General features: G+C 38.3%; 1 protein-coding gene across 1 annotated transcript in view; it reads left to right on the top strand.

Annotated features, from left to right (window-relative positions):
- The first annotated feature begins 563 nt into the window (after window positions 1–563).
- The window catches only part of HMGCS1 (3-hydroxy-3-methylglutaryl-CoA synthase 1), a 29,438-nt gene continuing 21,745 nt past the window's right edge, over window positions 564–8,256 (top strand). The window contains exon 1 of the mRNA XM_014065687.2: window positions 564–680. The gene's annotated coding sequence lies outside the window, so the exon portion shown is untranslated. The remainder of the gene's footprint in view (window positions 681–8,256) is intronic.

Here is an 8,256-nt window from a genome sequence, read left to right as displayed (position 1 = left end):
CACATAAAAGAAAAGGAAAAATAATGTAAATAACTTATATGTACATATTAGATATACCAGAGCGTTGTAAAGATTGAAATTGTGTTACAAAATGAAGAAAATTGTTCAGTAATTTTTTTTAAAAAAAAAGAAAGGACGCTAACTTTTTAAATAACAATCACCAGAACTTTTACTTTTTCTCATACTGATTTCCCCCTCCCATTCATCCCCTTGGAGGAGTAACACGATTCTTTCTGCGCTCAGATAAGAAGAGCGCCTTCCTCCCGTTCCTAAGCAACCATCTCCTCTTTCTCACCAGAGGACCTACAGCCGCACTACCCTCACCCTGCAGTCAGCAGTGGACTCCTATTGGGCGCCGGAGTCTGACGTTACGCACTCCTTTACCGGCCTGGGTCTGAGAGAAGCGCCGATTGGTCGCCCATTCTCTGACCACGCGGCGTCACTTTCTCACACCACCCCCGCCCTTTTTTTCCATCTCGCTTCGCTCATTGGCGGCGAAAGAGAAGAGGGCGAGGCTTCAGAGCACCGGCTTCTGACAGGGCAGAGGGAGCTGCCACTCACCGGTTTCGAGTAGCAGCCGAGGCGGCGGGGCTGGTTTAAAGGCGCATCTCCAGAACTGTTGCCTACCAGAGCTACCGATTCGGCGATTGAGGTTGAAGGCGAGCCATTGCTGCACACAGGTGGGTTGGACCTGGAGGGAACGGATGCATTAATAGTATTTTTTATTATTGTGGTTGTAATTATTAAGTGTGCTGGCCGTATGGTCCAACAAAGCAAAGCAAAGCCGCCCTCTCCACCTCTCTATAAATTCTCAATGGGATTTACTTTCAGAAAACCTTGAATGCATGGAAGGAAAAGAAAAAAGAGTTGACTAGATAGGAAGGCGATTGCCCTTTGAGAGAGGATTCTTCCCAGATTATTTATGGAGTTACAGAATTAGATGGGAGTCGTCTTCTAAACCTTTGGTTTGTTTGCTTGGTTAAGATTGGATTTTTTTTTAATTTATATTTTATTTTGTTATTTTTATTTATTTGTCAACATGGACAAGGTAACAGGTATTTGTATAGACAGGGACATTATTGCATGAGATTATTGCATCTATTATATCCAATAGATGGATATAAATAAGTATTAACATGGCTATGAACACATAAAATGAGTACATATCAATGGGGACAGTAGGAAGGTACCTGGTGCACTTATGCTTTGGTTTTCTTGAAGGACAATGTAAAAATGTGTGAGTATGTGAATTCATTTTTAAAAGACCATCAGAGATCCCAGATATGATGAATCCCAGATACGGGAAGGGGGTTTATTTATTCACAAGGCTAGTTTAAAATTAAGGGGAGCTCTTTTTTTGCAGTAGGTCTCTGGTGCAAGCTCACCTTCCCTGCTCCCTCATGGGGATCCTGTCTGCTGAAGAACTGAATGATAACCCGCAGAGGGATAATAGAGCAAGTGGTGGGTGTGAAGAGTCAGCCATAATCTGATTTATTTGTTTATGAATAAATAATTTATTTGGTATCTATTTGGTGATGGTGCAGCAGAACATGTTCCCAGAGTGTGAGATTATTTGCTCAGCCACTTGCCTTGCTCCCTGGTAGGAGTTAGGTTTTACTGCAAAGCTCAGTCATTCACCCCATTCAGGGGCGTGGGTTGTCTCAGAGAGCTGCCTGCATCTCTTGCTTAAATTCTTCTTTTAGGCAGCATAGCAACAAGAAAATTGGCTTGTCTTAAATGGGCAGGAGCAGCAATTGAAACCGCTTTTCTTATGACAGTTGCATTAGATCTATTCTTTCCCACAGAGACTGAGGGAAGGCAAGTAGGTCATGGGAGTGGGCATTCCTTTGTCACTGACTTGTCTGCCTTCTTTCTGGGTGCCCTGCCCAAACAAAACCCAGAAGCGCTCACTCCTTAAAAATATTAGCCACTTGCCCATATATGCAAATAAATAAATTGTGCTTCCCCTTTCCTTCTCATGAATTTCTCTCAAATAACAAATGAACAAGATAATGATTAGGACAGGCTTTTCAATCTTGGCAACTTTTAAGTGGTGTAGACCAGCTCCCAGAATTCCCCAGCCAGTAAAAGAATTGCACTCCTTCAAATTCAAAATCTATGATCCCACCCACCCCCCTTTGACAATGTCAAAGAGGGAAAAAAGAAGCATGAAAGTTGTTCAAGATACAACAATTAACATTAAAAAAATAGAAAATATTAACAGAAAAGAATTCTTACAAATCATATTGGATTGAAACAAATATAAGGATATTTGGTCGTTTAAATATAATACTGGAATCAGGTCAGAGGTTGTCTAAAATAGCCAAAGCATTAAGAATTGGCAGTTTAAATAAAAAGAATTAAGACTTTCTCATTTGAAACAATAAATCTGGATTCCTAGTATGAAGAAATTTAGATATGATGTATCCTTGCTTGGCTCATTTTTACCATACATTATATTATCAACTCTAGAGTATTTTTTAGTTTGGTGACCCAACTTTCACTGATTGGGTTCATATAATACATTAAACCTTGTATGCTCGTATGGTTCTTAATACATTATGTGAACCCAGCACAAACCTGTATAATTGGATTGTCATTTGGAACAGCTGTCTTAGTTGAAGGGTAAAATTATGGACAGATGGTTAGATGAGGAGGATGAAGATTAGCTCCCCACTATATCTGTGAAACTAGTGAATGTTCTGTATTTTTCATCCAACATATAATAGTCAAACTACCAAACTTTAGGATGTCTCTGACTGAAATAGTCCCCACCAGTTCTACTTAGGGAATTTAATATTTCACCGGAATACAACTTGCAATTTTCTTGGCAGCTTTATAGAAACAGTCTGAGGTTGTCTTCTACCAGATTTGTTTTTTCTTCATAGTGCATAATGGGGATCCAATTTAATGCATTTTTCTCAGATGGATTAAGTGTTTCAGAAGGATACTAGGCATCTGTGATTTCTTTTATCTAAAGAAGCAGGAAAGGATGCTGGTTAACCAAGAGTGTTATTGGTTCCAGAGTGATTTTACAACTTCTCCTTAATTTCAGAGAAGCTGAACAGAACATTATGTTGGGGTTTGGAATGGTAGTTAGCCATTAGAGTAACCACACTTCCTCATTGCTTAATGAAATATACCAAAATGAAGACTTAACCGTAGGGTGAATATGCAAACTGGACACTTTTATTATGATGACTTTGGTAGAAATGTCTGCTAGTTCTAAGGATATCCGTCCCCATTTATAGATCAAAGATTATACTAGCAAAAAAAGAATTGTCTATGTGAACCAGCAGTACTAAGATCAGTGAGGCAAATTAGCTGTACATCTGGTACTTTCTAAGAAATTCAGAACTGTATTAGCCGTTGGGATTTATTTGTAAATAAATCTGCTACAGTTGCACTGTTGCAATTTATCTCTTTGATTTTGGCAGAGGTAATAGTAACTCTGTGTCCAAAAGTGTCTCACAGTTAAATTTCTAAAAATTTTAGCTTGGTTGAATTTTAAGGTGTGTCTGTTTCTGGCTAATGTTTTTAGAAAATTTTAAATTTAACCAAGCAGAATGATGTCATAAGTTGTTCAGTCTCTATTAAAAAATAAATTGGTTCTTTCTAGTTACACCTAAGTTCTTCTAAATTGCGTTGATGTCACTGATGTCTGCATATGTTTAAGTCCTTCCAAATGAAAACAGATTTAGAAGCTTCAATGTGTGCTTTTTTCCCCTAGCACACTGATCCTTTCCTGCTTGTTAGTCAAATAGTTAAATGAACAATGTAAAGATTCTATGATGAATTCATTTAGCAAATTTTCTATTCCCTTCCACTGCTCTATTTGCTCCCTATAATATGACATTTATTTTTAGAAAAGCACAAAAGGAATAATTTAAAATATAGGAAAAGCCGCAATCCACAACAAGGCAATAATTTGATTCAAGATCATAAAAAAGTGTGCAGGCTCTTTAAGAAGCAGCCTTTGTTGGCTAAAATTGTAAATATGGGCCATTAATAAAAGGCCTTCTGATGAGAGAAAATTTGCATTCATCGTTCAGTATTTGTAAATTTGTTTTGGTTTGAAAGAGAAACATTAGTTTGTCACTTATTTAGGAATTTTTCTAGAGGGGATAATTGTAAGAATGTGTGAAAAGAAGAAAAAGTAGAATTTTGTGAGCTTCTAACGCTTAATACATTGTGATGTAAGACTTTGCTACCCCACAGAGCAGCAGTTCTCAACCTGTGGGTTGTGACCCCTTGGGGGTTGAACGACCCTTTCACAGGGGTCGCCTAAGACCATCAGAAAACACATATTTTCAAAAAAATACGGAAAACCTAAAATAATTTTATAGTTGGGAGTCATCACAACATGAGGAACTGTATTAAAGGGTCGCGGCATTAGGAAGGTTGAGACCCACTGCCATAGAGTATTGCATCAGGCCCCCACAAAACAGTATTTTTGTGAATGACATCTTGAATGTCTTACATAATGAATGATTTTGGCCAATACTTGCATACCTAACAGTTTGGAGAAAAAGCTTTCTTCTCCCCAAAACTTACTAATTTTTTTAATTTGATTGACTTGATTAATGCCTTTTTCTATTATTCAGCTTCTTTAGTTGAGGTATGTCATGTTTTAAAAAAATTGAACTTAGCTTCCACAAACCATGGTTAAACGAGCAAGGTCGAAAAGCAGAAGTTGAATTCTACTCCCCCCCCCCTTTTTTTTTTGCACACAGGATTTAATTATCCGGTATATCTTAGAGAGAAATTTTTTTTAAAAATAGGTCCTCTTGGGTAGACTAGAAACAGCGACATCTTGTGGTTTTCTATAGTGATAAAAATAGAGCTAAAGTAAGTTAATTCTTATTAATAGTATTAAGTATGGATTAAGTAATGGCTTACTGGTAATTCAGAATGAGAGTGCTATAATTATTGTAAAGCATGAATGAATGAAAGAAATATGCATACCTGTAGGTCCTCAAATCAGGCTTCTATACAGTTTACTTCCAGGGCTTATCATATGAATAGACAGCCTACTATGTTGTGCATATCAGTTCCAAACTGGTGAATATATCATTTTGTACTTTCAGACATATACAAAATTAGATTTGGTTTCATAACCACAACCTTCTACAGTTGAAACGCATTATTTTTTTATTATTGGCAACTGACCTGATACTTATTGCACTACTGTATTTGTGGGGCTTGCAAAAAATAAAATAAAAATCTAGAGCGTGACAATGAGGGGATAAGATCAAATTTGTCTAGGCTTTCCCCCCATGATTGATACATGAACAAGCTGGACGGCCTACTTCTTCGCCCAGGCCTTTGGTGAGGGTGATAGAAGCCCTCTGCTCTTCTTTTTGTCCCACTGGTTCGTTATCTCTGCCATTTTGTTTGTTTCTTTTGTGCTGTTTTCTGGCTTTAATGTTTTTAACAATTTGTAAGCAGCCCAAAGTTGTAGGGAGTCAGAAGGCCTATACATTTCATAAATTGTTCTTATTCAAAGAAGACTATTATAATTATCACTTTTGGATAATAGATATGCAGAATAGTGAAGAAGTAATTTTAGAGCAGAAAATTAATACTTTTAACAGGCAAAATAGGCTCCAAAAGTAGATTGGAAGTTTCTCATTCAAATGCAGACTTAAAGACCGGGCTGTGTTTGTTTCATTGGAACTGGAAAGAAAAGACTGCCTTTCTGCTATTCCAAGCCACTCCGTTCCACTCTCTATGTCTGACATTTTTACAAGTTGTGAGTGAGTTATGGTTTGCTAACTTATCGGCTACAGTGACTAATCATGAGTACTACCCTGTTTTCTGAGAGGAACTGGAGCTAGGAAACAATGTTTTTCCCTCATGGCTCCAGCATTTTTTGAAGAGCCTTCCCCCAGAAGCTAGGTTTTCCTCTTCAGTGATTAAACACCAGAAGTATTGTGTTTTCATGTATGGCTGTTTATTTTGATTGGATGATATTTTTTTATGCTGTTGTCCTAACCTGCTCTGAGGCTAATACAATTCAGCAGCATGTAAGTTCAAAAAAACAAATAAAGCAATGACAAACTAATATAGCATGTTAACCCACAAATTGGTTTGTATGGTTTCCACTAAGTTTAGAAATTCCCCAATATTCTCAGTTCACAGGGTCCTTAGCATCTCCAAAACTGTATGCTTCGTGCCCCAGGGACAATTAGGACAGTTCACAAGGGATGTGGTGGCTCAGTGGCTAAGACACTGAGCTTGTCGATTAGAAAGGTCGACAGTTCAGCGGTTCGAATCCCCAGCGCCGGATAATGGAGTGAGTTCCCGTTATTTGTTACACCCCAAGGGAGATTTAACTGTATTTTCCATGTTTCATAAAACATTTAACAATGAGGCCTTCGCTTGACTATAGAAAAGGAACAGCATTTAATGCTACAGAATGAAAAGACAGCAAGTGACAAGATTAATGTGTCCTTTGTTTCCTGAGCATCAAAGCCAGAGAATTTACATAAATCTATAAAAACTCAAAGAGCAAATCTGCGTGAATCGTATTTTCCACCTTCTTTTCACAATACTGTGCTTTGAAAATAGAACTAATGCAATATTGCCATAATGGTTTGACATCTAGTTTTAAGCTAAGTCTACACATCACATTACAGGTAAACCATGATATGATTGGCTTCCGCTTATCATGGGAAGAAGGGGAATCTTTGGCGGGAAAGTTATGCTTTGATTCAGTGGCTGACCACTCCTGGTTTATGATTTGATATTAGAAGGTGGCAGCACCTGGATGACTGAGGTTGGAAACTCAACAGCATCAGGCCTTGTTAATACCCTACTTGGATCGGAGACTACAAAGGGATCTTGAAGCTAAGGCTATCCTTGGCATATCAGAAAAATACCACTGCCCTAGAAATCTGCCTTTGGTGATTTGAAGGTAGCATTTGGTTCACTATTGACGAGATTAGGGGCTAAATTAGAATAGTCTATAGCAGGGGCCCAATCCCCAGGCCATAGACCAGTAGCAGGCCATGGCCTGTTAGGAACCGGATAGCACAACTGGAGGTGAGTGGTAGGCAAGCAAAATCAAAACCACGGTCCCTGGTCCCGGTCCATGGAAAAATTGTCTTCCATGAAGATGGTCCCTGATGCCAAAAAAGTTGGGGACTGCTGGTCTACAGTAGACAAATTATTATGACCTATTCTTATGCTAAAAGGGACGTGGTGGCTCAGCGGCTAAGACGCTGAGCTTTTCGATCAGAAAGGTCAACAGTTCGAATTCCTAGTGCTGCATAACAGAGTGAGCTCCCGTTACTTGTCCCAGCTTCTGCCAACCTAGCAGTTCAAAAGCACATAAAAATGCAAGTAGAAAAATAGGAGACGTCTTTGGACAGCACTGGCTCTTTGGCTTTGAAATGGAGATAAGCATTACCGCCTAGAGTCGAGAACAACTAGCACATATGTGCGAGGGGAACTTTTACCTTATTATGCTACATAAAACTGTCTAGCAATAGCAGTAGCAATAGCAGTTAGACTTATATACCACTTCATAGGGCTTTCAGCCCTCTCTAAGCAATTTATAGAGTCAGCATATCGCCCCCACAGTCTGGGTACTCATTTCACCCACCTCGGAAGGATGGAAGGCTGAGTCAACCTTGAGCCGGTGAGATTAGAACCGCTGAACTGCAGATAACAGTCAGCTGAAGTGGCCTGCAGTACTGCACCCTAACCACTGCGCCACCTCGGCTCTACCTGTCCAACAAGTCAAGCATGAACTTAGAATTGCTCATCGGTTATTTCTATATTAATTCTTTCACACGTTTCCTTTTTATATGTTGACAATGCTATCATTTTATCCCTTATCATAGATCTAAATGTCAGTAATGCATTGTAGACTTATTTAGTCTTATGACAGATTTATGCAAAATTTAAATTGTAGTCTTTCTCAAGAGATGCAACAGATGTTATTAATTGAAATATAATTGGCATCACTATTGTGCAATTAATAGATGATTATGTTTTGATGTTCTTTAACATGCAAGAACCAAATAAAAGACATTAATGTGTACGCACAGAATACTTTCAAAACAATAGTTTTATTTGCCAGTTTCAAACGAAATAATTTTGGCTATCGCATGCAAAGATAGATTTGCAATGTAGTGTTATCTGCATAAGGAGGGTAGTAGAGAAAGTCCAGATTAAAGTTATCAGAGTATAATTTCTCTTGCATTTAGAAATATCTCTTCTTTCTACAGAGGTAGACTGTATGTGAAATGC

The sequence above is a fragment of the Thamnophis sirtalis genome, unplaced genomic scaffold, assembly GCF_051295495.1.
Source record: "Thamnophis sirtalis isolate CommonGarterSnake01/CBP01778 unplaced genomic scaffold, rThaSir2_p1.2 scaffold_5, whole genome shotgun sequence".
Lineage (NCBI taxonomy): Eukaryota > Metazoa > Chordata > Lepidosauria > Squamata > Natricidae > Thamnophis > Thamnophis sirtalis.
Note: the sequence above shows the minus strand (reverse complement) of the source record. Positions and strands in the feature narration are given on the sequence as shown.